Below are 5,560 nucleotides of genomic sequence, written 5' to 3' on the forward strand. Positions count from 1 at the left end.
GTCCAGGAATTGGAAACCAGGATTCTGTAGAGTAAATAAAGGCTGACGCATTTCACCTTGTCAAACGGCTTTATCAAAGGATGATGTCAGGTTGCCACCAGAAGGGTTTATATACTAGATGAGGAAGTGGTAATTGGTCACGTGGTACATAGTCACATGACACATAATAACCAGTCCAATTATAATAAAAAATATTTTCGAAAATGAGGAGGCGGCAGAATTTATTTTATAGATATCGCATACTTAATAGTGTGTAATTCCATAATAAGAAATAAAAGTATAATTATTTATGTTTGTTTACTTAATGCGGATTAGACATCATTGGTGGGTAGTGGTCACGTGCCTTGACTTAAGCATCATTAAAGTGCATGATCATTGGTTTTTCTAATAATAGAAAGGGAAGGGGTAATTAAATGGCTGAGAAAAATGAGTTTACACACTTCTCCAGGACCACTTTAAGCCCTGAATAACACCCCACCGGGAAAAAACACATTGGCCCCAGCAATAACTAAACAAATGGTTTAACCTCCGCAGTAATTAAACACATTGGTCCCCACAGCAATATAACAAATGCTTTAACCCACACAATAATAACACACATTGGCCCCTGCAGTAATAAAACAAATGCTTCCTTTCCTGTAGTAATAAACCACATGCTTTCACCTCCGCAGTAAAAAAAACAAATGATGTCACCCCCAAAGTAATAAAACACATTGGGGGAAATTTACTAAGCTCAAATGGCTGTGAATAAGCCTATTAGTAGCCATTTCTGCCCATTTACAGACGTAAATTTGTATTTTTGGAATTTACTATGGCTGAAATATGGGCATTTGTTTTCGTATTCCAAGAGTGTTTGTACTTCCGAATTCATTCGCCATCGATAGAATAGGAATCACCATTCATCCGAATGGTGATTCCAAATTTACAAACAGGTTGTTTGTAAAATACGTCCAGTATAGGGCCTGGAAAATTCTCCTCATTTTCCAGGCGTATTTGGATGGAGCCAGCACGGATCAGTTAGATCCTTTCAGGCTTCATTGTGTAAAAATAGAAAACAACAACAACAACAAAAAAATAATAATGTGGTGGTACTCCCCCCCCCCCCCCCCCGGAAATTCAGGGGCCAAAAATCATACGGGATCCCCGTAATTTCTAAAACCAGTGCCAGGTTCAAAGGTTGGTCCTGGTTCTCAAAATACAGGGAACAAAATGAGTATGGTTCATATTTTGAGAACCAGCACCGGGCCCAAACCATTAGCAGGGTAATGCCACAGCCGGGGAGAACTGTCAAATCATTAATCCCCCTGACTGTTCAGCCCAGACAGGAACCCTGGGGGAGTGGAGATCCCCCAATGAAGGGGTCTCCCCTCCAGGATGCCCTCTGCCTGGGCTACAGATAAAAACTATTGTTTATTGTTGTGGAACTGCAAGGACTTGGAGAACCACAAGTTCCATCATGTGGGGGAATGAAAGGGCCAGCTGGGTCTTGTAAATTCTACACACCCAGGCTGGGTAAATTCTGGGTGAGATTCTTTTATTGGGGGGGTCCCTGTCTGGGCTAACTAGTCAGGGGTTAATGCTTTGACCAGGGGAACTAGTATTAATAATTACCCTGGCTGTTTGGGCCCAATGCTGGTTGCCAAAATAAGGGGGGTTCCTAGTAATTTTCTCCCACGTATTTTGGGAAGCTTGAGCCTGCTGCTGGTTTTATAAATTAAGGGGAATCCCTATTTGGTTTCAACCCTAGATTTCTAAAACCAGGACCAGCTCTTTGAGCGTAGGGCTGGTTATAGCCACTGGAGGGGCCCCCCATGCTGGTTTTTAAAAATTATTTAATTATTATTTTTTTACACACTGAAGCTTGCATGGATCTAAATGTTCAGTGCAGGCTTCACTCAAATACACCTGGGAAATTAGAAGAATTTTCCATGCATATTTTTAGGTCCTATACCAGCCGTAATTTACATATGGCTGGTTACTAAATTAGGAATCACAAATCAATACATATTGATTCATATTAGTATTCTTTCAATGGCATATACATTCATATTTAAAAAAATACAAATATGCATAGCCTGGAAATTAAATGAATAGATATATATCGGCCATAGTAATTCCACAATTTGCCTGCTGCCACCAACCCCCCCCCCCCCTTCCTCTCCTGTCAGAGCCAGCTTCTGTTAGTGGCCACTCAGGCATCTCTGGTGGGTGGCAGCATCAAGCATCGCTAAAGGATGGCTACACAGTGGTTGCAAAATACGGGATAAGCGATCATTTGTGAATCAGGCACATAAACACGCTCAGAAGCTTATGCTTTGTAAATAAACCTCTGAGATTTAGTGGCAGCACCTTTTTTTTATAAAATTCTAAAATTAAAGAAATGAATTTCTCTGCATTCCAGAAGTATTTATATGAGACAATGACTATACCAATATAAAAATGTTTCAAAGGTTACTTAAGATTATCGATGAATGTGGGATTTTAATATTTTAAGTGTGCCCCGACCCAACTGCTATAGGAATGCCATCAACTATTAGATTATTTTGCAACCATAAATGGTATATGGTCAATGGCAGGTGAGGGTGCCATGGATAGCATGACATTGTTGCTAGTAGCACCCTGTTTTGAGGAAGCATCAAATGTCCTGGTCCAATGGCCACAGTCTGTGCATGTGTAGAACACAGCCAATGATGGTTATATGCCAGCTATGGTTTTCTGCCATTGGTTTAAAACAATTGATCAATGATGGTAGAGCAGTTGATGACTATCACTATCCTAACATATCCATGTTCCTAAAACTTGATACCCAAGTTGTCTGTGGCTATGTGTAAACGGTGTCCCACTGGGATCTTACATGCTTTGCTTACCTTGGCATAGGAGTTCCCTCCATTCCACCCTTACCAGTAAAGGTCAGCATTGCTGCTCAGTCCACAAAGTGCTGGATACTATTTCGCCTCTTGGTTTTGTCTTCACTTTGCTGGTTAATTGACTCTCACAGAACAAGGGCTTAGTTGTCCTGAGGCTTGACTCAAAATCTTCTCTCTTCTTTGTGCCCCATCTTCCGGTCTTCTGAGGTGACACTGAAGGAGAAAAGGTAAGATGATGAGCTACAGAACTGCAACATACACCAAACATAGTCAGCCTCTTGGCTTTCACAACATTATGAAAATTCATGACTTTAGTAAGGCGAACATTTTACCTAATACAAAAAAAAAAATGTAACCTTGAAAAGGCAGTTAAGTATAACAATGTCTAACAAAAACTCATAGGGGGGAATTTAATAGGATGAGAGATTCAGCAAGTGAGAGATTTGGTAAAAAAAAATTATTTTGCAGTGTAAATGATTGCTGCTTCTTTTAAAAAAAACCTGGAGATTTCTTACCAAATCTCTCACTTTCTGAATCTCTCATCCTATTAAATTTCACCCAAAGGGCCAGATGCACTAAGCTTCAAAAGTGATAAAATGGAGAGTGATAAACAATCAAACATCTCCTACCTGACATTTTTCAAACATTGGGGGAGATTCTCTAAAGCAGAAATGCAGTAAAAACCCAGTTACCTGTTGAAGCCTATGGGCTTCTTACCGCAGCGCTACTGTGAGGGATGCATGCCCCCCACCGTCGCTCTGCGCATGCGCAGATGGACACCCGGGTCACAGACCCGGAAGTTCAGTGCCGGCACCGCATTGCAAGGGACAGCTCTTATGGCAAGAGCTGTCCCTTGCGTTAATAACTGCATATGTTAGAGCATATGCCGTTATTAAGAATGCGGTGGCCGGCGAAGGGGGTCGATAATGGGCAGCGGATGTTACAACATCCTGCCCATAGTCTGTAAGATGGCTGGTAGGAGCTGATTGGCTGGCTGTTTATCACTCTCCATTTTATCATTTTGAAGCTTAGTGCATCTGGCCCAAAGTCTTAAATTGTAATCTAACTTGAGTTATGCCTACCCACAAATACATCAAAATCCCTCAAATTGACACTTTTGACACTCAAGTGAAGGAAATATGGAGATATTTTCAGGTACATATTATTTCAAATTTCTCATTTGTAATTTCTTGGTCCTGCCATTTTTTTATGCCACACCAGGTGACAGGTCTGCATGGACATGCTAAATTTCAGTGCATTCAATAATTCTTGAGCCCCTCAAAGGCCATGACTCTCACAAAATGAAAATGGCAAAATGCTGTTTATTCTATTCAGACTTAATAGGGTTAGGGCAGTTTCAAATAAAAACACAAAAAAATGACTTACACTAATCGTACTATGAAAAATCATTGTTTTGGAAAACAGTTACAGAAAATAGTATCCAGTAGAATCTGATGTCACCAAAATCAGTTCCTGGAAAAAGTTTGACTCTTAGCCTTCAATTTGGATGAAAATTCCAATCAGTTTTTTATATGCATTTCCTATGCATATAAGAGGGGGGGGGGGGGGGGGGCATATCCCCAGGTCATAGCTCCAGAGCCAGGGACATTGGGGCCCAATCGATCTGATGACCATAACTTGACCGGAGAAAAAAGTAAAAAGTTCCCTCCAGTTTTTCTCGAAAACCAGCTGGTCAACAAGTTCTGCACCCAATTGAAGAAATATAGCAACAGGGTTTCACTTTCCAATGAAATCTGGGACAGGATCCTCCTCCACATTTTCACAGAGCTTGGATCCAAGGGGTCAGGCATGCCCGTACGCTGCTGCACTGGGTCCTAAAATGACATGTCTTGGCTCATTGGAAAGGTCTCGGGCAGACCTATCCAACAACACCCCCTTAAGGTTTCACCCCTCCAGGAACCGGAGATACGCGAGGGAAAATTAACCAATTGACTTAACATTGCGGTTTCAACTCATGGTTGCTCTGCGGCCATGGTCCTAATTTATGCCCCCCGTACAGGGAACCAGAGATACCGTGAGGCGAACTGGGTCCAAGGGGTCAAGGCATGCCCGTACGCTGCTGCACTGGGTCCTAAAATTACAAGCCTGGACACATTAGAAATGTCTCGGGCAGACCTATCCAACGACACCCCCTTAAGGTTCCACCCCTCCAGGAACCAGAGATATGCGAGGGAAAAGCTGCACATTGACTTAACATAGCGGTTTCAATTCATGGTTCTCTGTGGCAAGGGTCCTAATTTATTTCCCCCGTACAGGGAAACGAAGATACCGTGAGGCGAACTGGGTCCATTTTTCCCAAAGGATAAAATGGGGACAGCTAATTACCCACTCCCACCTGGTTCCACCGGTTGCCGGTTCTCTCCCCGATGTCACACAAGCTCAGGGCTAGTCTCATTTGAACTCAAATCGCCAGGTCTTTCAATTGATACCAAAGTATAATTTTTTTGTACATGGAATCAACTGAAATGTGCATGCATATCTATCTGACACTGAGGAGGAGATCCTGGGTGGGTAATCAAGGAATAAGGATGGAGTTTTTTCTTGCTTCTCCTCTAAAAAGAACATGAACAAACCAGGCCTAGGAGAAGCCCCCTTCCGGTATGCAGTTACACTTATTTGGGTTGATTCCATGTACAAAAATTTGATACATTGTGATACACTGTAAGTGTTCT

The sequence above is a fragment of the Crinia signifera genome, chromosome 6 (genome assembly GCF_055691185.1).
Source record: "Crinia signifera chromosome 6, ASM5569118v1, whole genome shotgun sequence".
In the NCBI taxonomy this organism is placed as follows: Eukaryota; Metazoa; Chordata; class Amphibia; order Anura; family Myobatrachidae; genus Crinia; species Crinia signifera.